General features: G+C 43.4%; 1 long non-coding RNA gene across 1 annotated transcript in view; it reads left to right on the top strand.

Annotated features, from left to right (window-relative positions):
* LOC121068158 overlaps positions 1-23,520 on the top strand; it is a 32,636-nt gene extending 9,116 nt beyond the window's left edge. The window contains exons 2-3 of the long non-coding RNA XR_005818666.1: positions 8,936-9,115; positions 15,592-23,520. This is a non-coding gene — a long non-coding RNA (uncharacterized LOC121068158). The remainder of the gene's footprint in view (positions 1-8,935; positions 9,116-15,591) is intronic.
* Positions 23,521-24,889: the final 1,369 nt, after the last annotated feature.

The following is a 24,889-nucleotide window of genomic DNA, read 5'->3' on the forward strand; positions in this document are numbered from 1 at the left end:
TCTCAGGTATCTGTATTATTCTGGTCACAGAAAAATGCTCTTTAGCCAAAGTTATTAATGATTAGAAATGATTATTTGCTGAGTTTTCAAATCTGAATATGGAAGGAGTGTTTGAAAATCTTCAGTTTTCTGGTAGTTTCACTTTTGACTTCCAGGTAATGTTGCCTATTATCCCTCTCTTTACAGAACACCATTATCTTAAGTAGAATAATCCAAGTCTGTTTACATCAGCAGACTGGGAGCCAGCATTTGGCTTGTATCTATTTGCTCTGAACATCTGTATCTGCCATATATATAAGAGGTATCCCTCCAACGCTGCCTGGTACAAATTGATTTGACTTTTGTCAGCCGGGGCAGGGTTGCGGGTGTGAGGTTGGCAGGTGAATCCGAACGGGGCCAGGAGGCTTGAACAGTACCAGGTGGGTGCCCTCGTGTGTTATATCTAAAGATGATCACTAGATGGCAACGTTACATAGCTGAAAGGCACCGTACCATCTTGTTTCAAACGGAATTGTTTTCCTTGTTGCTGTCATCAGCGGATGGAATGGTCTTTTTCACTCAGGTTATTCAGCCAGGGTGGAAGATTTCCATCAGCCTGCTGCACCTTACACAGCCGATCGCAGAAATTGGGTAACTGTTTAGGGACCTCCTGTTGGGCTTTCTCAGGTAGTTTAAGGACGGGCTGTTCTGCACCAACAAAAATCAGTGGCAAGTTCTGCTGTACTTACTGCTCCTCAGGCAATGGTCTGCGTTTTGAATAAAGATCCTTTTAGATTGCTATTTAAGTAAGACTATTCCTGCTTTGTTTTGTAGTTAAAATACGCGTTTGAAGTTGTAATGACACCTGACAGCCCTAAGCTTGGTTCGAGACAGTTTCCTTACACACTGCCGCAGTTTTGTCCACTCTGGTGGTAGAACAAAGTGTGATTTTTTTTTTTTTATGTGACCTTTTCAGAGCAGAGTGCTTTCTAGGTTCTGTACAAGTAAACAAACTGAACCTGAGCATTGCACGCTTCAGACTCAAACTCTTATGTGATAATGCAATGTACTTATTCTAAGCGTCAGAGTAAACAAGCCTTGTGCCAGAAGCAGAGTGATGTGGATTCCCTGGAAGGTGTGGGTTGGAGGGATTAGAGACCGAGTGTGCACCGAGATCTTTGTCGTGGAGTTCTGGGAGCTTTGGGTCAGAGGTTCCTGAGCATCACAGGTTGTGCCAAAACGGAACTCACTGGGGCCAAAAGTCCCTCCCTGAGTTTTCCCTCCCTGATGTTTCTCAGGGTAGTGGGTATCTTCAGCTCCTGCCTTGGCTGTTTCCAGAGATGAGGACACTGAATCTCTTTGAAGTGTAAAAATATAGTAGTAGAGGGATAGATTTCTTAATTATAACAGATCAAAACAAGATTAATCATTTGTGGGTTAAAGAAAGATATTCCTTTAAATACAGTATGAAGGTTGAAGGCTCACCAGTAGCAAATGAACATTGTAAAATGGTGATTTCAGTAAATTTCATGAGGACAGTGACTCCAAAGACATGGAGCCATTTGTTCCAGATTCACCATATTGCACAAGAATTTCTTTTGCAAGTTGGAAATTACGGACAGGGAGAAGACCATGTGTATACATCAGGATATAAGTAACCATGAGATCCTGGTGTCAAAAGTAAGTGTAGTATGTTTCTGATAAGGTATTTCCACTAGAGACAGAAGAGGGTTAATGCTCTGTGGATGGTCATCTCTGATGCTGTATACACTTCTGGTCACCCTGTCTTTAAGTAAGATTAACTTGGGCTAAACCAGGTGTTAATACAGCCCCAGGACGTACAAGAAGAGACTAAGACAACTTTCCTTGTTTAACCAGAAAAATGAAACTGAGCGTTTAGGGAGACAGTGGGCAGGGGGAGAAGGGAAGAGAGAAGCTAAAGGGTCATTTTAGTAAAAGAGCAAATTGGATATGAATTAGGCATACATTCTGGCTAGGAAATGTTATTCCCTACTGAAGCAGGGAGGTCTAAATGAACTTCTGAGACACAGTGCGGGCCAGAGAAACCTTACTGATGTTCTTCTTCAGTAGGTTATATGGCCTGGTTGAGTGTTGAGGACTGATCTTGTCACCTCTTTTCATTCCTCAAACATATGAAACTGAAATATTTGGTGTTCTAGTGAATTATCATGCAACTGAGGACTGTACTGTGGCTCTATGTGAGTCTACTTTGGAAGGGATTGCATGCTGGGTAGCTCAAAGGGTTGCTGCGCTTGAGACACTTGCAGTTTGCAGGGTTGCTGTGGGAATGTTTAGTAATAGTACTATCAGCTGACTCTTGATATGGGGATTTCAGAAACTGAACGCTACCTATATCTTGATTCTCCTACTGGACTTAATCTCTCATCACATCTCTGCCAAGCTGAAAAGCTCTGCCAGCAGTATTATTATTATTATTATTATTATTTTTAGAAGTTAATGTTAAAAGGTGGAGATTTAAAATCTCCATTCATTTTCATGCTGCTCCTGTGGTCTGGTTTCTGCAGACAGAAACCGGTCTGAAAGTTGCAGGATGGAATAAAGAGTGCCAAGACTATTGTATCTCCTACACAGATCTTCAGGTATGTGCGGCAGCCCTCCACGTGTTTCCTCTTCACTTCTACACCTGAGAAGACAAGGTATGGTCTTGTCCATGGTCTGTGTAACACAAGATGATAACGTCAAATGGCTGCTGCTGTGTTACCTTTCCAGTGCTCTCATCCTCAGCTCCACAGAGAAGGAGGGGAGACATTCTGCAGTTTGAATCTTTGTAGTGTAACTAATGTAGGCAGTGGAAATTCCAGGCACGTTGACGCATGACTTCGCTTTCTTTTGTCTTTTCATGGAAATCCGTGCAGAACGCACGATTTTGCAGAGACATCCACAAGGAGGAGCCCCGCACTTACTAAAGCTCCAGCTCTGTCCTGTTTCACTGCTGCATCCACCGAGGGCAGCCTTGTCCTGAAGCGTAATTAGTTCTGAGGAAGAATTTTATCAGCCTAGTCTTTGGGGAGCAGTAGCATGTAAACACTTATTAAAATGTTATTTTGGGGTCATAATTCTGTCATGAGTCAAACTTGACAGATGCAGATAGAAGAAGAGGTTATCTGTCCACAGGGACTGTTTGAGTTTCCTTCTGAAGATTTGCATCAAATGATGCATTTCCCTTCGGTCTGTGAGATCGTAGGAGGAGAGAGGACATTTTCATATATTAAGAGAGTGCATTGCCTTTTAGAGTGAGAAGGATGTAGACAGCATAGATTCTTATAAGCAAGATTTTCCTTCTGGTAGCTTCAGAAAGAAACGTAATAGTCGTTAATTGACACAGACATCAGGTCTCTTTTTCTTTCTTCTTTTGTTTATTTTTATTTATTTTTCCTTCCCTCCTTGAAAACTGCCACTCGGGGCTTTTAATTTAAGGTATTAGAAGGGACAAAGGAAATAAGTTTTCAGCTTTGTGATCTTCCAAAGGATCTCTATGGATTGTAATTAGATAGATTGCTTCATCCCTGGAGGCCTTCAAAAACCGTGTAGATGTGGAACTTAGTGACATGGTTTAGCGGTGGACTTGGCAGTGCTACATTAAAGGTTGGACCAGATGGTCTTAGAGGTATTTTCCAACCTGAATGATTCTGCGATCTCTGTGTTGTGGTTTCCTTTTGGTAGAAAGAGGACCACAATTGTCCTTGCTTTCTGCTCCAAGGATGAGTTTTCAGTGGAAAGGTCCCTCGTGTACTGCCTCATGTGAGAAGGGCATGGTTATCTATGGGTTATGTGGGAGAATACCGTAGGATGCATTGGCCATCCTTCAGTTTTGTGGCTGGGGAATGACTCCACTTGTACTACAGACACAAACCTACTGTGGCGAAGGCAGATAGGTGGTGGCTTTGGGGCTCTCTGCCACTGATTCTGGATGCAGTGAAGGGGATGCTGCGTGACACCGTTCTGTTACCCGTTGCTGAGCATGTACTTCCTTGGGCAGTGTTGCATGGGAAAGTGGCAGGGTTAGAACCGTGTAGCTTCCTGCCTTCCTCTGTCCTCTCACTGAACTCTTATTCTGGGGCAGCCCTAATAGCCACGTTTTGATTTTGCTTATATAGGTTTTAAAACAGTGTGCCTGCGCTGGCAGCAGTGATGCTTCTCCTAATTTGGAGGGATGGCTGAGCTGACTCCAGGAGATCCTGATGTTCAGAGGACCTGCTGGTATCAGTGTTGTCATTCCTGGACACGGGTGCCTGCCTCTGAGGGAAGGCTATGCAACTGTTCATCACCGCGGAGTGAACACATACAGTTTCTAGCGCTTTCATTTATACCTACTTAAAACCGTGTTCTGTTCCTTAGTGCTCATTAGCAGTGATAACATCATCTGATTGTCCCAGCATGATCTGGTCTTTTGTGATTGATTAAATGCAGAGGTAAATCTGAGACATTAAATTGGCTGCAGAAGTGGTTTCTTGCAAGTGGACCATGGAAAGTAGGAATAATTGCTATTCTTCAGTAAACCACAGGGGTCTTTGTCCTCTCTCTCGATAGAGGTTTAGATGTGTTGTGGCATTTTGTTTTCTCCATGGCTCTGTAATGAAGAAGGATTAGTTTGTGATTATGGAAAGGAGCAGCACGTGGGTAGGTGTCAAGAGATTTGTGTTGTGCCTTGGCTGCTTCTATCAGACTCCCTGCTTGTGTCGAGGTAAGCATCTTTGCCTCAGCGCTCAATATATAAAATGAAGCTAATGTGACTTTGCAGTTGCCTAGGGACATCAAGAGGTTCAGTACAATGTTAAAAGATGATAATGACCACCAGCAAGGAACCTCTGGAGAGGGATTATACCGAACAGTTTGTTCAGCTCGGTAGGAGAGGAAAAAACAAAACAAACCAACATGGGAGTCCCTCTATATCCTTAAAGTCAGTCAGGAGTTGTGGAGCTCATGCCTCAGGGATTATGGAGGGTTTTGAGTGCTGAAGAAATGCAGGGCCAGGTTTTTGAAGGCTGTTTCCCTTTGCACATCTAGGTTGCCCAGGAGCTAGATGCAGAGAACAGGCTCTTTACCTGTAGAGTCTTGACCCAAAAATCAGTCTTCCAGTTCCCCTCAAGAGTTTATAGAAGAAAAGCCTGCCTGGGACTTACTTGAGAGAGCACCTACTGGGTGTTTCTGTTGAATTTAGGGGAATCTTGGTAACTAAGCGGAATGGAAAAGGAATGGCTTGGAGACTATGGAAAGCTCTTCTAAGGATAAATAAAGAACTTCAGCTGTTGTATTTTTCATTAATGTCATTGTTTTGTAATTGGTGGAAGAAGGCCAGCTTGTGAGGGCTAGGTCTTTGTCCCCCTTCTCCCTGCCAGGTCCCCTGTGATCATCTGAGCCATTATGCGCATGCAGCATTTGGGCTATACTCTAATGCGTAGGAGCATGTGGAAGTGAGATTAAATTCCCTCTTCCCTTCCCTCTCTCCGATGTCTGACTTCTGACAATACTGGTATTTCCTTCAAGGCCTGATTCCGCTTTGCACAGGCGTCCGAAATGCCTGTCTGCTGTGCTGTGCAAGGTAAACAGGTGTGGGTCCTCCGGTCCCGAAGCCTTTTCCAGATTGTAGTGCTTGTGCTCTTTGCAAGTACAATTCACTTCAGTTCCTTCTGGAAAAACTCAGTAGGATAAGATAGTGTCTTGTAGTGTTTAGTTGTATTTCCTTAGTGACATCCCTGCCATGTAGTCCAGTTGAATAACAAAACCAGGTTTGTGGTTTTGTCTTGAACAGCAATAAAATGAACTCAAGCTGTCTGTGTACTGCTGTGTCAATTGGTAGTCTCCCTGCTTGCTCCAGAATCAGATTTTTTCTCTTTTCCGGCTATTGGTGGTGCTGATGCATGGAAGAAATGCAACAGCTTGCATTTTGTAAGCAACGTTGATAGTGTGGAGCGGAGACTAATAGAAATATTGCTATTCAAATACACAATAAATTAGGCAATGCTGACATGGATGTGATAAGATACAAATAGGTAGCGTTGCGTTGTTATGCTTACTAGGGCAGTTTCTCCAGAAGCATAATCAAGTAGCTGATTCTCATGCTATTTCACTCTTCTTTCTCTCCCTCCTGTGTACTTTTGTCTTCTCTCCAACTTAATTTTTGTGTGTGCTTCCTCCTGCTACGTCAGCCTTAAATTCTAAAGAGCAGCATTTTGAGGAGGGGTTACTTCTTTTGAAAGAAGGAATAACAGTAGAAATTGGACATGGCTTCTTTTTCCAAACGCAGTCCCAAAGGAGCCATGCTGACTTACACCTGCTAAGCACCCACAGCTGAAAGTCCACCTGAGCTACTTCTGCAGACAATTCTCCCTTGGAAGATGCTTGACATGAAGCATGTTAGTGGAATGGGAGATTATGGACAGCAAAGTACTCTTGGGAGAGATTTGTTTGAAACCTGTTTATTTTCAAGGTGCTTTTGAAGCATGTGCTTCTTTCCAGCTGGGGCAGGGAGATGGGACGGAGGGATGAAGCTCAAGCTGTCCTTCAGCCAGCACACCTCTGCCAGCCGGCAGCTGCCATCTGCTCGGGAGGCAGCAAGGGCATAAAACACTCTTTGCTTCTGGGTGGAGTTGTATGGGGAAGGCTCATCTTGTATCCATGTGCTTCTTGAGCCCGGTATGCCATCACAGGAGAACAAGGAAGCACAGCTGAGAGCATAATGCCAGAGTTGTTAGGAATCCACTCTAATCCTTGAAGCTGAGAGAGAAAAAAGGCAGTGTGCTTCTGTTTCATTACAGGCTTCTGACTCCATAAGACTCTATCGTTTATTGCTTGGTGTGAATGTTAGGGTTTTAGTATGGTGGAGGACAGCCATCTGTGGCTATGGCTTTGCCTAATTGTAAGTGACACTCACTCTCACCCCTTGCTTGCTTTAAAAAAAAAAAAAAAAAGAAAGGTTACAATTTAGAGCCCGAGATTTTTTTTTTCCCCTCTTTTAGGAGCAGTCATGTCTCCCCTCTAAGGAAACACCTGGAAAATCAACATTTTATGGTGTGCCAAATAAGTTCCTTTGAAGCGGCAAGGTGAGGCAGGTTGTTAAGTCAGAGGCTTGCAGAGGATTTCTTCAGCTCAGTGAAATACCTGCATGGCCAGCAACAACCCCTTCCCTCTGCAGGTAGCTCTGAAGGCAAGATGAACATTTTGTTTTGTATTGATCACTTCTCCCCACCCACAAGACTTATTCTGGACTGATTTACAAGCCTGAATACCAGCAATAAAATAAAGCCTTGAAAGGGATAATAGTGGAAAAAAGATTCATCACTGTATGTGGAGACTGTGGGCCAAATTTAGCTGTGGTGTTACTATTCTGGAATTTTATCTGCAAACACGGGGAGTGATCTTGTGTGTATCTCTGCATATCCTTGTATATCTCGTTTCTGTCTGGTCTTAAGAGATATCTGCCCTCTAAATGTGTTTACATCAGCTCAGGTGTCAACTCTTTAAGGAAGGTTTGGGATTGGGAAATGATGTAAAACCTCAGATCTTGTGTTGATGGACTCCCCAAGAGATTTTACCACATCTTTGATATTCATGGCTCTTACACAGGAACCATGAACAGAAAAAAAATAAAAAAGATAACTGGAAAAGTTGCATGTTGTGCTAACTTTCCAGAACATTGTCTTGAATAATTACAGTTGATATTTAACTGGAACACAAACTATTCCCATGAGCTTTTGTATCCCAAAGTGGGAGCTGAGAGAGAGAGAGAGAGAGAGAGGCTGGAGCAAGAGGCCACAACATCTCCAGAGCTCCTGTCACCTCATTTGCTCTTTGATTTATGATTTAAATGAATAAACAAAATCAAACGTTCTTGACAAGAAATATGATTTGTATTAAAGAGGTCATTAAGCAAGGCAGCTGCCTATTACTGAAGTCCAGCTAATGATTCCGTATGAGGATCTGCCACGCTGTTCTTCCAGTGCTATTACCATTTTGCATATTTTAAAAGGCAAGATGCCATGCTGATTATGTCCGTTCGGCTTCGTCTTTTACTTGTTAAGAGTGACCTAGTGTGCTGAGTAAGAAAATGTGTTGCTCAGTAAGCATGCCGTCTTCCAGTGCCCTTCTGATACTTTAGGCTGGAATTGGAGGTGTTAAATTCTTGGCTTTGATGGGGCCCATAAGCTCCTATGTTGAATGAAAGTCTCCCAAATCAGGCAGTCATTTGAAATCCCACAGCAGTGAAACTTAATATCCAGGTTGTCAGGCTAAATGTGCAAATTTTTTTTAAATATAAAAATGATTCTGATCTGTTAAGCTGGCTCTTGAGTTACAAAGTAACGGTAGACTATTTTTTTTGAGCTGTAATTTCTTTAAATGCAGAGCTTAAGCCTAAAATCAGCAGCCTCCCTGGGAGGTGTTTGGGAGTGCATGGATTAGACAGATTTAACTGGTGTGTTTTTATGTGTCAGCGTGTTGTTGGGCAAGTCCTTTTCTTAGGACCTCTCCCTCCAAATGGAGCCTGGTACTGATGGAATGCTTGCTTGCACAGTGTCCAAGCGTGGTGGTTGTTTTAGAATTAGTCCCTGCTCCATCAGAAGTACTGGGGAAGGTCCCTGGGGTTTATCACTGTTCAGGATAGTAACTGGGTGTTCTCAGTCTGGGATTTCCCTGGTACATTACCTCTGCAGCAACTGAGGCTTCAGAAGGAGCAAACACCACCAACATTCACAGGGACGTCCTTGAATGGCTGTTGTCGTCGCTTTTGGTCTCTGAGCTGTTTTATAGGATCCTCAGCCCTCAGTTTTGAACCTGATCTCCCAGCATGATACAGGGCAGCTCATAGGGGTTAAACTGCAAAGGAACGTGTCTAATGTAAATTAACCAGAGACGGGGAGAAAGTTCTGTCCTCATTTTACAGCATCTCATGGGATTCTTCTTATCTTTATTGTAGGTAGAAGGAAAAGCCCTGTAGGATTTGAAGTGTGACATGTGTCAGCTCTCTTCTAATGAAGAGTCCAAGAAGATGGTTGCTTTCTGCTCTTGAAACCATGGCAGAAATAAGCCTGAGGAACAACAATAACTTGTTTTATCACTGTTCTGTACTGTTTCACAGCCACCCACAGAGAAACTGGTAAGCAGTGTCTCTTGATCCTGTGAGATGGATGGGCTCATGGCAAGACCTTAGTTAACAGATTTCAAATTCAGTGTCAGTATTTGCCTCTGGGTTTGAGCTATTTACAATGGGTTTTGGCTTGAAGTACAAACTGATGGTTGTAGGGAAATGTGGTGTTTTTGCTGTTGAAAGGAAGTATACATGGAGACTGCACGAAATAGGTGTGCTCTTCTAGCCACCTAAGCAAGCGGACTGAACAGTCCAGTTGCTGTGTATTCAAACGTAGGACATCTAGCACAGTCACAATGGCAGAATGTTTTCTGGGGAAGCTGTGCTTTATGGTATTTGAATATGGTATTTTAACTTCCACAGAAGATTAGAGGAAAGCTGTAAGTCTTGCAACCCTCAGTATCTTTCTTCAAATTGAAGAAGCTAATCTATTTTAATCTCACTACCTCCCTCACAGCCCTACTAATTCAAGTAGTTTGCATGCATCCTCAAAAGGTGAGAAGGTATATTTGGTAGAATGAATTCTTATTTTTTGTTTTTCTTTGCATTTCCAGGTGTTTTTATTTTTGGTAGTCATTGGATCATTACCTGCTTATCTTGCTTTGTTGCATAAGAAAGTATGTACTGCATCTGAAATCTGTGCAAAGTGCTATAGTATACCACCAATAGCCTGAAAATTTTCATTTTTAAAGGCTGAATCTTGCTGCTAACCCCATGTTTATGAATACCTCATGTTTGCCAGTATTCTTCTCTCTGGTTCCTGAAAATTGCTGTAGAGCTGATAAAGCTGTCAGAAACATGCTTTGGGTTCATTTTCTGTTAAAAAGAAAGTTGCACAAGAAAAAGGCACAACAGAAATAGATCAGCTCTGCACCTGCAAAGAGGCTGGTACTCTGATCAGGCTGAAAATTGTATGAGATGTGGCCTTATTGTGCTAGGGATAAAACCTGGCCTCTTGGTTCTGCTCTCGTAATATTTCACGTACATCTTCAAGGCATAAAGGAGTCCTCCTCACAATGAACGTAATGGTTCATCCTGCAAAATGCTTTTTCTCCTGGTGTCTGGTACTTTGTCATCCAGGAAGAGATTCAAGCAACTTTAGTGATGACTGGTGTGATGGGAAGGACGGTGGTTTTCAGTTCCTGTGTGGTTAGTGGCCGTGCTCTGGTTTGTGATGGACTTTGTATCAGATAGGACTTGAATATGCAATGAATATAAGTAAGGATGTTGGCATTTCAAATCTTCTTATGAATACTTTTCTTTTGTAATGCAACATTTCTGGAAAGGAGTAATCTGCAGGAGCAGAGAGATAAAGGGGAAGTAATAGGCTGTGTGAAGGAGGATTCTACTCAGAAATCTGTGGCATCTGTAAAGGCAAGAGTTTAGAAGAAGCTAAGTCAGCTGCTTTGTAACGTTCTCCCTTCTGTGTATTTACCGTCTCAGTTCTAAAGCACGCGACTGTGATGTCTTAATTCCTGCTGTAAGCACTATGTAAGTTTGCTCGAGTGCCCAAGTTTTGTGTGAATGACCAAGCAGCACATTCTGTCTCCACAGGGCATATTTTTAGTGCAGGTTTGGGGAAACAAGGTGCAATTAGAACTAACCCATTAACTATAATAGCTCTTTATATACCATGCTGACTGCAGACCCCTGTGGGGGTCAAGGCATTGCCAATTAGCCTACATCTGTCCAGCAGCAAGGTTCTCTTTGATCTCTTAAGTCTAATCTAATTTTATTTGTAAGTAAAGCTGGAAAGCATGGTCTCAAAGAGATAAATGAAAATGTTACGAAATGGCCCTTACATGGCCCTGAATTTGGTAGTGTAATTGTTGGAGGATATATTTTTGTTTATATTGCGTTTTCTGCAATAAAGTGACTTTGGCTTTGTCAGCCAAGGTGGCATAACTCAAGAGCTGTTGGGTGCTAACAACTCTCTCAAGTAATAAAAGAAATGTGTTATGAAAGGGTGCATGTGTTATGACTCGGGGACAGGCGTTTTGTATGGTAATGTCACAGTCTCTTATTCGTGGCCAGACTAGTAAGGATGTTGATGGAATAAAACAAAGGGTAGATCCTTCAGACTGAGCCAGAAAAACTGCTGTGCTGCCTGATGAAGACAGTAGGCAAACTCAGCACGCCTTAATCCTGGTCACTTAGCAGGCAGGTATTTATGTCTGCAAGTTGATTTATCTTTTGGAGAAAGTTCTTGCATTATCAACATCACAGAGTACCTAAATAATATTATTTAAAGATTACCTGGTGGAGAGAGTTTTCATTTCCTTCAGTTTTTCCCTGAGCATTAGGCAATCTGCTGTTAACATAGCATGTCTGGTAGGGAAGCTATCCTCCGTGGATATATGGAGGGTGAACTGTTCGGCTGGACTCAAAGAGCAGTAAAACGAAGCAAACGCTCTGAAACTCGTCATCGTTAGGGACCTGCATAAAAGTAAATTCATTTTTCCTGTGGTTCTCATGCAAAAGACTGTTGAGGAAGGACTATTGCTTAGTGAGTTCCACACCAAGAAATGGGTCAGAAGATTGTTGTTATTATTTATTATGTTTACAGAATAAGGGAATACCTGCACAGTAAGCCATATAATCTTACAATATTACTGGATTGATTTGTGTTGATGAAAACTGTCTCTCTGATCAAATGGAATTAAAAACCAGACCAAAAAAAATGGCTGATATAATAATGTTTTAAGAGATGACAAGCAGATGATGTTCATTTCCCCATATTTGTCTATTGTGAGGCAGCTTTTTTTTTCTGCCTAACAAAATAGATTGTAGGGAATGATTTTCCCTGTATGTGGATCCCTGAATTTTTCTGACTAACGTATTATTGTCCTCTATGGACTGGAACTGTGAGTACACTGAGATTATAAGAAGCACTAGGGTAGTAGGATGAATATAGTCCTGGATTAGTTTCACCCACTTTCTTCTTTTTCCCTGCCCTCCTTACTCATTTTATACACTCTGGCTGGTATTATAGTCATGTCTTCTACTCCAAAGCCTTCACTTCAGTTAGCAGCCTCTCCACTGTTACCATAGATTCCTGTTAACCTTTGTTTCTATTTACAGTGTGAATACACGTCCATCATTACATTGTCGACCATGACATGCTCAGTAACACAATAAATTGTCTGGGGAACTAGTCAGCTTCTAAGAAGAAATGTGCTGTGGCTGCTAATGGCTCCAAGGAAAAGGAGTTTCATGAAGAGTGAAAACTCTGGTGAAGGACACAGCAGCCAGCACAGCGCATTGGGAAAACAGCCTGCAAGGGACAAGAAAAATGACAGAAATGGGAGACTTTTCTTCCCCTCTTGCTGATTGAGTGAAGGTAACAAGGTGTAATGTAGAAACAAGGTGTTGAGGTACTCATCGATTCGTGGAGCTGGTTGATGGAGCAGTTGATCAGAAAGCACACGAGAGGCGTGGCTATGCTAGGCTTGGTGCCCAGCGGTGTGTGGGTCCTGAATCCTACAGACGCTAATCAGGACTATAGCGTACTTTGGCTCAACATCTTTGTTAGAGCAAGGGAGGATTAAAAAAAACCTCATTACAGCTGTTCTCAAAATGGAGTAGGATAACCACATAAAAACAAGGGACCATGTTACCACCATGCTGTCATGAAGACTTAGGAGGTTCCACCTATTAGAACGGACTGCAAAGAAGTCATTTTGGTTTCTTTTGCTCCCCAAAGGCTAAGGGATTACCAAAAGCAAGAAGAAGCTGTCCAGAAGCTGAAGTTATGTTAGATCAAAAAATTACTCAAGCTCTGGCAGGTTATGTATGAGAAGTCAATGAAGGTTTTGTCCAAGTTTTGTTTTTGTTCTGTCAACTATCACAAGAGATCGAAGTTTCAATAATTAGCAAGTTTCTTCAAATATATCAGAAGCATGAAGCCTGCCAAAAAATGTGAGGTACAAGAGGAATACTTAAAAATAAGACCATTGCAAGGAAATTTAATGAATTCCTTGTGCTGTTCTCCATGGAATAACCTGGGGAGATTTCCCATGCCAGAACCCTTCTCGTTGGGTACTTTTGACAGCGTGTGACCCCTAGCTGCAAGCTGCCTCTGTTGCTGAGAACCAGGAGGTGATAAATGTTTTGACCAAATTTAAGAGGATTTCAGAGCGGCTTGGGAATTCTAGGCCTGTAAGTCTGATAGACTTATATGGAAAACAGTAGAAGCTATAATTAAAAAAAAAAAAAAAAAAAGGAATTAGAGTCTGTCTGGATAAGTGTTGTGTACTTGGGATGAGTTAAGGTGCACATCTGCATTTGCACAAAAATGCAAATGCGTTACTGTCCTTTGTAGGAGTCAACAGGCTTTTAGATAAAGGTTATCTGTGCGGTACAGTTGTCTTTGTCAGAAACATTTCAAAAAATCACCTTCCTCGTTAGAGGATTTTAAGGAAGCTAAGCAGCTGTGACACCAGAGGGTCCATTCTGGTATGGATAGATAATTGGCTGGAGGTTGGAAAACAAGATCAACGGTCAGTTCTTGCAGCGGAAGGAGATCAGAGGAACATGTGCTGGGACTGTGCTATTAGCTCTGCTCGTAAGTGACTCGGAGCAGCTGCTGCTGCTGGTACTGAGTTAGCATGGTAAGGGCAGCCAGGATGAAGGCTAGCTGGAAAACTGCAGGAAGACCTCATAAGTCACAGTATCTGGGTAATAAAATGTCAGATGAAAATCTATGTTGGCAATGATAAAGTGGTCTGTGCGGGGAGCAAAGAATCCACCCATTTTTAACTGTTTAATTCTTTTTTTAATTGGTTGCTTTTTTTCTTCATTTCTTATTTTTTATTAAAAAAATAAATGCTGAGCTCATCCTGGAAAGTGGGATCTCTGGAGTGAGAACTTGAGGCTTTAGTGGATAATTCTGTGAAAAGGTCAATTCACTCACTGTTGGTAGAGAAACAAATCAAATATTGGGGCTTATAAGGAAAGGAATACGGAACAAAACATGTCATTATGCGTAAATGTTTTTGTGCATCTTGAGTAACATGTGAAACTCTTGTCTCCTTATTTCAAAATTAATGTAGTAGAGCTGGGAAGGCTTTGAAGGATGGCAAGAATGATAAAAGGCATGAAAATCTTTTGTAGGAGGCTATGACAAAGTGAATTAGGACTCTTTGGTTTGGAAAGAGACAGCTGAGGTGTGTCTGATATACGTGGCATACAGGGAGCTGAATGTTCACTTTGAATATTCGCTGTGTCTTCCAATTCAAGAACTGGTGGGCATCAAATGAAACTAATGGGATTCTGGCTTAAACAAAAAGAAAGCTGGTTCCTCAAGTGAAGGGTAGAGGACATGTGGAACTTCCTGTAAAAGGACAGTGGGGTTTATAGTAGCTTGAGATCCAAGGACAACCCCTCTTGAGGAAAGAGAAACTTGGTTGAAGGGTTACTACAGAAACCCCCGCACCTCAGGAGGTCCCTGAGCTGAAGCAATTGGCGTTGGGAGAACCTCGGGGGATGCTGTGCTTGCTTGGTACTTGATTTTCTGTAAGTATGAGTTTATGGCTTCTGCTGAAGACAGGTTATGGTACAGGGAGTTGGACTCCTGCTACCATCCAGTACAGCCCCTCTTTTGTGATGGAGCAGGGCAGGGCCTCAGGTTCAATCAGGAATGTGATCGGACCCCAGCCTTCTGCCCGGGGAGCTGCAGCAGCTCTGGTGGCTGTTGTACAAAGCGCAGAAGACCAAGGGGCTCTGTAGTGCCCAGCCCCTTGGCTGGCCTTTTGCCCCAGGGCAGGATGGACGCAAGCTGTGAGTGAGTAGTTCAGCAACTGCTTCTGACAGATGTTCGGGACTACACATAGCATGGCTACTGGAACAGCAGCTTATGTGGGCTTGGCTGGTGGGTTTTTGATCCTGTTGCTCTATACTGAGTATGTTGGGACTTGGGGGATTCCTTGCAACATGTCCCCTGGTCTCCACGTAGAACAATGGTATTCAGTTTGCTGCATAATGCTTTTGCAAGATTTCTTTCAGTGTTACTGAACACAGTGTGTGTTTTTTTCCCCTGCTATTTATTTTTATGTACATCTTCCCGAGCCTCGTCCAATCTCCCTGTAGTGAAGGTGAGTCTTTCCTCTGACCTCTCCAGCTTTGGAGCCAGGCCAAGAGTGTGCGCTCCTTGCTGGGCTCTGCTTTGCTTTCTGGTAACTGTGGAGAGGCAAGTCCTGGAGAGCCAATTTAGCACAGCCTACACCTGAAAGTTGTGATAGCTGAATGTGGTGGAGATGCAGAAAGCTGCACAGAGGGGGAAATGTGTTTTTATATTTTTTCCTGTAAATTGTTGGACTTGGTGTATATTTCTATCTCTGACTTCTGGGCAGGGATCCTGGAAAAGAACACAGTAAAGTGTATGGTCATCTAATTTTTTTCCTCTTACAAAGAAAAAGAAGTACAGAGCTTGTACCTATTAGGAATGAAGTAGCAGCATGTTTTTGTTTTCAACCGCTTTCTTTTAGATAAGAGGGAGCCGCAGTGGTACGTGTGGGGTGTTCAGCCTGGAGCTGGATCTGTGCTGGAGCACCACAGACTGGGATAATCCAGCGTCTGACCGGGGACACTGCTGCGCCACGCGACCTGCTAGCAGCTGCGCTAGGGACCCGCAGGGCTCCAGTTTGCCATACTTCTTCACTGGCAGCAGGGAGAGGTACACTTCTGTTTCTGTATGACAGGAGACTGAGGTAATTTTGTGTCCGCTTTTTAAAATTTTGGACAAAATGGCATCCGGAAGGAGGGCATCGAGACAGTGTCCTGTGCTGTAGCATCACTGATCATTCTGGGAAACATCTGGTAACTGCATTTCGTGGCAGGTTGAGGTCAGGCTGCTGCCTAGCTCTGAGCTATTTCCTTTAATGTAGCTCTAGTCTGCGGCCAGTCTGTCTCACTGCCTTCACACCAGTTTGTGCTGGCCTGTGCTTGCCCAACACCAGCTGCAGTGCGACTGAGCGGGGCTGGTGAGATGCCCTGTGGTGGTGGCTCGCTGCCCCGTCCTTGTGGCAAGCAGGGATCTGCAAGCCTTGTGGCTCTTTCTGCTGAGATACTCAAAGCTTAGGATACTGGGTTAGGGCTACAGTGAGAGCGATGGGGTAGTGATCTCTGAGTTGCATGCTTTCAGGAAAACACAGTTTTCTGTCTTTTAGCTGGGCACTTTTAAAAATGATGGTGATTTATTTAAATATACTTGTCTGACCTGCTCTCGCTGTCCCTTGAGTACTGGTGCTCAGACACCCAGAACTGCCAACTATTTGTCTGCTCTATCGTGACTGTCTGCACTTTCTACAAAAGGGCACTGAAGCACAGCTGATGTGAGAGGGTGCTCTGAGCCGAGTTTATGCCCCTATCTTTTGTTATCAGCCCGACAGCCAGTTCCTCATCCCGGAAAGCTACAGCTGGATCTGTGCAGTGCAGTCACCGGGGGCTTGCCTGTGCAGCATTCATTCAGAAGCGGATGCTGGCAGGCCTCAGTAACAAACCCACATCTGTATTCCTGGTCTCGAGCGGAGCCGCAGGTGTGACTGACTGCAGGGAAACTGAGAGGAAGCCACCCAGTCTTCATGGCCAACAAAAACACCAAAAATCTAGGAAAGCATTCTGTGTCACCAGCACAGAGTCAGAGGGCACAAATTAGGGAATCCCAAAAATGGGTAAAACGGCAAATAAAACAATTACAGCAGGAAGAAGGAAAGTAATAAGGCTGGGCAGGAAAGCCAGATGTGTGGATGGAGTTACCTGCAAGATGGATTTTAGAGGCTGGGAGTAGGCATGACTTTTTGGAAGTCTTGTCTTTGGACTTCATCTCTTCTTCAGATTTCTCTTGTGGCTGTATGTTTTCCGTGGTTTCAGCTGAGGAATGGATTTTTTGACCTGCTAGTTCATGTGCCTTCCTGTCTGGGCTGCTCTACCTGGAATCTGCAGACGATTTTGCTGCCCGCGTGGGAGGCTCTGGCTGCTGAGCAGGCTGCCTGCAACTCTATTCCTTCTTTCAGGGTGCACCAAAATATTAAATATCATTAAAAAAAAAGTGTCTGCATCTCAAGCCCTTGATACTGGCCAGCTTGCTTTTTACTCGTGTGTCCTGCTGCTCAGTATGGCCCTGACTGGTGTTTTGCCAGCTCGTGTCCTTATGAGTGAATATTCCTTTCCTACGCTGATCTGAAACAGCATGTTTCTGTACAACAGAGCCCATTTGTTGAACCACCTAATAGGAACTAAATGTTACCAGATTCCTGTGCTAATGAGAAGCTTCTAGGTCTCAGTACTGGCAATAAAGAGAAGGAAACCCTTACGGACCTTTCCTGCTCAGCGGAAGGAGCACTGCACTGGGCTCGGTGGCCACTCCTGCTCTGTGGTCTCGTGGGGCCTCCAGGGGGGCTTGAGGCCAGGCTCGCTGACCTGTTGGGGAGTGGGCAGGCTGCTTTATGGCAACTCGGGTAGTGTTACGTGGACGGGAAGCTGATGGATGTCTGCCTGTGCAGTGGAGGGCACCGAGATATACACTCGTTGTTCACATTAATGCTCTATTGCTCTGCTTTGGCCGCAAATCACTGTGAGAGCAGGGAGGATACCTCGCCGCTAATATTGACCCATCCCTCTACAGTGGTCTTGAGACTCTGTACCTGGGGGGAGATAATGTTTTTAGGCAGCTTTAGTGCCTGGTTTCAGTGCAGACACTGTCTGTGCCAGACTCACTAAAGCCCTAGGTCCCCTGGAGGACCTGGGGATGAAGGCAGGCTGCGTGCCAGGCAGGGGCTTGTAGGCACCTCTTCCTTTTGTGCTGTCCTGGGGTGCTGCAGAGGCAAAAGCAGCGTGTGCTTGCTCTCTCTTTCCCTGCGGGGCTGCAAGGCACGGACTGAGAAAAGACAAAACACATCCAGGATACATCTTTAACTTTGTATATTCTGCCAGCGTATGAGCCAGCACAATTCATACTTAGTGGACTTGAGCATCGGAGCAGTTATTTACGGTCAGCTTACCGTTGTGCTTACGGTAAATAACCACCAGCCTGCAGTGCGATTCCCTCCTGTGGTGCCTCTGGAGCCGCTCTGAGCTGCACCATCCTTTGTTAAGGATGCAACACGGCACTAAAACAAGTAAATATAAATTGTTGTTTCAGTCAGCTTTTTGATGGCTTTGTGCAGAAAATGGGAGCGGGTGTGCTCTCCACAGGTGTCTGTGGAGACGGTTAGAGGAAGCGTGTGGAAGAAACAGACTGATAAAAGATCAGGAACAATATCAGCTGATAACAAAAATCTCTCTTCTGCGATATAACATAGGAAATGCATCTGAGAAATATTTTGGAAAGTGTTTTAAAGTATTCATTATGTTTCCCAAGATAGACTGAGGAGAAATAGAATTATTTTTGATGAAACAAATTGATCTCTCATCGCTAGACATTTTCTTCCTCTGGAAACTGATGAATTTAACATCACGTTAGCTTTTGCAAATGTCACATGAAATAGATGAGGAAAGCAACTTGGGAGAAAAGCTGTAATCAATCACAAGGTGCCACAGTTCTCCCTTCTCTGTTGATCATCTTCCCAGAAAGCAATTTGAGGAGGGAAAGATTACAAGTATAAAGAAAATAAAAACAAATACCCCTCCCCTTTGTGAAGGCAGATTAAGTGAGTCAACAGCCATCTTCCTCTTGCAGAAGAAAACCCAGAGGCTGCAGGGTGGTCCAAGTTTTACTAAAAACACCTCTTAACTTATTTGAATACAAACAGAAATGATAGTGCTGTATAAATGTCCCGTTCTGTGAGCTGTTAGTTGAGCTTCTAAAGCAAAAAAGAAGTAATTGGGAAAGGAGCAAAACGAGAGGGTGCCGCGAAAAGAACCCAAAATTTAAGATAATGCTGTGAGGTCAGACTAGATGATCATAATAGCCTTAAAACCAACGGAAATCTTTTATACTACCAAATTGTGCTCTCACTTTTTCCAGGAATGGCTCCATTGACTCTCGGGATTTGTACCTTAGTTACGTGCAGTTCTTCAGTTTGTTATTCTCCTGTCATTTCTATTAAACCGTTGCTGCCTTTTCACGTCATTCACACAGGTGGTCCCCTTCTCTCCACACTTCACAGCTGCCTGCTGAAGGCTAGGGCTTTCAAGGTGCTCGCAGCAGACACTGGAAGCACAGATGTGCCACCTCCCTGCCCTTTCGCAGACTCTGTGCTTTGTGCTCTGCTCTGAAGGCATGCTGGAGGAGAAATAATGCTTCTGTGCTGCAGATGGCCTTATTTTAGACGTAGCCTATGGTGAGCTTTTCAGCTTGACATTTCAAGAATGAAACAAGCTTCTGCTTAAAGATTTGGGCAAGTATTTCCTGTAGACTTGCACTCTGTAGTGGTTGATGTGACTATAGCAGCTTGTTTTCACTTGCCCAGGTGTGAAGTGGGTCAGTATCTAAAGGAGTAGCACTGTTTCAAAATTTCAGTGACTTGAATTTTGCAGTCAGAAGTCATGTGCCAAATGCCATGAGAATGAAGGGAAAGGTCTTTAAGATCTTGCCTTCAAGAGTAAAGAAGAAAGATTTCTTATCCTCTTGGTGGTTAAAATTTCACACTTTAGGTTGTGTGTTTCAGAGACTCTCCAGGGAAAAAAAAAACAAACATAACAACAAATCATTCATATGTGACCTTTGAGTATCAGCGGTGGCGTGGATGGGTGGGGGTTAAAGAAAGAAAGAAATCACGTGAGGCTAGTTGTGCTTGCTGCTCTGTACCCTTAGCAGGTAACTCTGCTCCCACATCTGACCCAGGTGGCAGGTCAGCAGGGTGCCTGTGAGAGCACTACCTCTGGGTTGGCCCCGGGGTGCCCGTTTTCCTCATCCAGTGCTGCCACAGCTGTGCGTGGAACTGGCCTCAGAGCCTCGAGCTTTGATAGCTCTTGTTTCCATGGGAAGGATGCTTTGTGAGCTTCTTTCCATTTCCCATCTCTTCTTCAGCTGCAGACCCCTGGGCCTACAGAAGCCTCCTGTGGGATGGAGGGATGGGAAAGGCGCTGTGTCGAAGAGAGCAGCCTTCTGTATCTGCATGCAAACTGAGCTGTTGACTTGGCCATCAGTGTGGTTCAGTAGATGATCTTTTCCCTGTGTTTCTGCATCAAGCATTAGAGCTGATGTAATATGTCTTTGCTTTAAACATACCAGAGTGCTGGGTCATTAAAGAAGTCAGAAAACATCTGTAAGAAAGGAAAATTCCAGTGAGTGTTATTTTCTTAGCTCTGGCTGCTGACAGTGTTGTTGGGGGCTTGGTCTGTGTTTGGCTGTCGCTTGCAATGTGCTCAAATGTGTAAGGATCTTCATGTTCTGTAATGATCCGAGACCTTCTGTATCACTCTCCACTGATCTGAAAAATAAGCAATTTCAGAGGAGTTGTCATCAAAGCTGGAAAAAGCTTCTGAACAGTGGAGTTTCTTTTTTTTTTTTTTTTAAATCCTACATAACCCCTGTGTCTGAAGCGCTGGGAGAGCGTGAGTTCAGTAGGCAACTTCAAACGATATCTCACCATGGCGTTGAGCTCTTCTACTGTGACCTTTCTTTTGAAAAAAGTTTTTCTTTTATTTTCTGGTTCAGATCACAATGTAGGCCTATGGAAGTGCCAAGGATAACGGTCAGCAAGGCTTCTAAACCTTAGATTCATAGAAAGAGTAGGAGTGCAGGAATTTGGCTGAAGCTGGAAGACGAGAAATAAAATGGAGATGTGGATAAGCCATTTTCACCAGAAACTATGAAACAATCTTAGTTTTCATGACAAATCTTTAACCGCTCTTGCCTTTGTAAGCCTGGCAAGAAGGACAGCCAGAAAGCACATACCAGAGATTACACGTTTTTTTTTTTCTCCTGTATATTCTTCAGTAAATTACAAGAAACAAACAATATTAGGAAGAGTTTAAAACTTTGTATACACTTGACATCAAGATAACACTTCATCTATAGGCTTTGGATGTTGATGAGGACTGGTCCAGGAAGCTGTCCTGGATCAGCATGGTCCAGGAAACCAACTGTTTCATAAGATGGATCTATAAGGTGTAAAGGCAGACATATTCTGGCTGTAAATTAAAGACGTGAAGGATGTTCTCTGGGCATACAGAGAAGTGGCTACTGTTCATGTGTAGGTACGTTGTGTGTGTGTGTGTGTGTGATAGCTCCAGTGCCAGATGAGTGGCAGCACCTGCAGGACATCAGTCTTTGCGTTAGTCACCATTAGTGCTTTTTGTGAGTCTGTTGCATTGGACTTGCTGCAGTGTTGACGCTTCTGGCTGGGAGCAAGCCCTCAGTAGGTGTCTCTGCATGGGGCAAGGCAGCTGCAGCTCCATCCTCCCAGATACAGCCAGGTACACATGCAAGGGTGAGTACCTATTCTTGTGTGTAGAGATATAAATACGTACGCACATGGCTGGCCCCACAGATCAGCACAGCCAGGAAAACACAGCGCTCATGCAAAAGTAAATGGCATCAGGGGTCCGGTTTTGTTCCCCTCTGGCTAATCAGGATGGAAATCCCTTAGGGGAAAGTGTATATATATACGTATGTATGTGTATATAGAATATGGCTCCTTCCAGCAGCTGGTTTTAGACTCGCTGTGCCCAGGAGGTAGCCCCTGGCCCCCAGGTCTCCCAGCTGCTGGCAGCTGGCACGCCAGCCCCACTCCAGGTGCTGGTAGACAGACCCCCGAGCACAAATAGGCGCAGACACACAGCAAGGATGCTCTGTACACTCTACCTATTAGCCAGCCATGGGATTCTTTAGTCTTCCATTGCCTCATGCACGGTGGCACACATGGTTGAATGGGTCTCTCAGATGAGCCCAGGCCTCATGGTCTCTCCAGTGATTTCTCAGTTCCTCCAGTAGCCAGCACTCAGATCCTGTGCTCTTTCCAGACTTGTGGCTATTTTGTTTTCTGGCTCCCAGGCCTCTTACCCTTCTCAGCAGCTAGTTCAACTTGATACTTCTAGCAATTACATCCTGACGTATGTACAGCCTGATGCGTGCACACTCTGTCCAGTCTTTCCAGTCCCTGGTAACATGGACACAGGGGGGTCTATGACTTGTGGGCTCTGCTCCAGTTGCAGGCTCTTAGACAACTCATGCACTCCTGTCTCTCCAGTTGCTGGTACTGTAGGTGCACTTGGACTTGGTTTGAAATCAATAAATACATTTTAAAACTCAGAAGACTGGACTGATAGAGCAGATGCTGAGAAAAAGAGAATTATTTCTGGAAGGAGTCAGTCACTGAAACAGTTAAAAAGCTGTATCATAAGCTGTTCTCTGATCTTATATAATGGCTGGCATAGCTTCCTCCTAGCTTGTATTCCTGTTTGCAGTAACTTGTGCAGCTACAGCTGAGATTTTCTTTTATCACTTTAGAAACTTTATATTCCCATACAGAGTAATTTATTTGTATAAATATTCTACCTGACTGATGTTTCAATGACATTCATGTACTTCCACTAACCTACTGGTTTAGTCTCTGCATGTTTCTTGACCTTTTTCCTCCTCGTTATCTGTTTTTCTCTTCTGTATGTTCTAGTATTTATCTGCCTCTTTGAGGAGTCTCAGGCATGAATAGCACTCTTTCTTCAGATGCTTATTTCCATGATCCCTTTTGTTCATATCTGTGCCTCTCCTCTTCCTTTGTTGAAGTTCTGTGATATCCAAATGTCTCAGCATCTCCAAACCTGTTACCCATATTCCCCTCTAAATAACAGCTTACTGCTTCAAAAAGGGTACTTTGATATGACTTTTCCTGCTGTTATCCTATTCTAATTACTTTCTCTACAGGCTTTTTTCTTCCGCCTGGAAAGTCTCCCTCTCTTGTTCTCAGTGTCACTGTGATCTGCTTGCCTGCTGGACCATCCTCTGACTGCACTAGCAAGGTAGTGATACCTACTCAGAAGTGTGTGACAAACATATGTATACACATATACACATACTCAAAGTGTGTGACATACATACGTATGTATCCACATATACACGTACATGCGTAGCATTACGTACACAGAACTGCTTCCTATGAGCTGTTCATCTTCTCTGAGCATCTGCTACACATCTTTTTCCACTGAAGCCTTGTTAGCTCTAGTCCCTCAAGTTCCTTTCCAGTTTCCCTGATTCTGATTTTCTCTTTGAGTTTCCAGTCTTCCTGCTTTTCCTTTTCACACCTTCATTCTGAGTTCCTCTGTCTTGACGCGCATCTCCTTATCTCTTGCTGTCCAATCCAGGTTCTGGAGATCCTGTTAGCTTTCCAGTTTCTGCCTAATGCTGTATGTATTTTCTTTTTTTAATTGATGATACTGTCTTACTATACCCATGATGTTACCTGAGAAGACTTTGATGGTTGTTTGTCTGCTCTCCCTTTTTGTGCACATACTGCCAATAAAATGACTTTAACTCTCTCTGCTCTTTAACACACTGACTCTACTGTTATCAAATAATCTCAGCAGTGTAGCAACAAGAGCCTGTCTCTTATTTGGGGCTTCAGCAACTGGGAACTGCCTTTCTATAGCTCTAGCTCATTTGATTGTGCTTCATCTTGATTATCTTTTCCTTCTTACCTCCTTTCTCATCTTAGCCTATGATCTATCTTAGTTTATGATCTTCTCTAACCAGTTTTTAATCTTGTAAATCCATTTGAGATTAAAACTGTTAGATTGTACTTACAACCCTCTTTAAATATATTACTATATAACATCTGAAACATCTTTATTCCTGTAAAACAGCAAAGTACAGCATAAACACATGCTCTCTATCCAAGCATCCTATATGTGCAGTCACCTCCAGAGGGAAATGCTATGACTGTCAAACAGCCTGCAAGTACCCTGCACAAAATAACAGTATACATGAGTGCAATGTATAATAGTAATACCCCTTTGACAAGGGAGAGGGAATTTTGGTGGAAAGTATATAACTATGTACAGTGGAGCTGCAAAATTCCTCCAAAGTGCCAAGATGTACAATAGTGACCCTGTCTGTGCCTATTATGAGTACTGGGGGGATAAGACCTTTGAACTCTAAGATGAGAAAAATTGATCTGATGAAAAGTTGAATGTAGGTTTATAAGACAGTTCTTGAATTAAATTAGATGCAGAACATAAAGCTAGACTTTAATGATGCTTCTTCATGTGCTAATCAGTCCCACACTGGTCGTCTGATGATACTGATGAGAGCTGAAAAACAGAGGAATTGAAGAGTAATTTAGAAGAACAAAAGCATTAAAGGAGGAAACCACGTATCACTGAAGTTTTAGATGAAGTTTTAGACCCTGGTCCTTCAAAGTGTTACTCATATAACTACAGTGAGTTACTTCAGCAACACTGAAGTTACTCATGATGCTAAAAATTAAGCATGTGTGAAAACCTTTGTGTGTCCAGGGCTGATTAAAATAGGGTGTGAAGATCTAGTTTTAGGACAGAACAAAGAAAGAGTAAAGGGCAGTCAGACATCCTGGAATATTTTATAGATAGATAGATTCTACACCTCTGTCCTTATCACAAAACTTGTGGTTTAGGATCTCATTAACCAATATTGAAAGTCTTTCTACAAACACAGTGCTGCTGGGTTCCACCCTGATGAGTTTTACATTTTGAATAAACACAGTAGACAGAAGGTGGATGATGGAGCATGGTAAATTAACTAAGCTTTAAACCGCAGGACCTGCAGAGCATTTGCCCCCCACTTGAAGACATGCTGCTGGTTCTGTAATGCTCAACAGGGACTTAACCTCTGCTGTCACGAAAGGTCCTTGGATACCTTGGCAAGAT

The sequence above is a fragment of the Cygnus olor genome, chromosome 3, assembly GCF_009769625.2.
Source record: "Cygnus olor isolate bCygOlo1 chromosome 3, bCygOlo1.pri.v2, whole genome shotgun sequence".
In the NCBI taxonomy this organism is placed as follows: Eukaryota; Metazoa; Chordata; class Aves; order Anseriformes; family Anatidae; genus Cygnus; species Cygnus olor.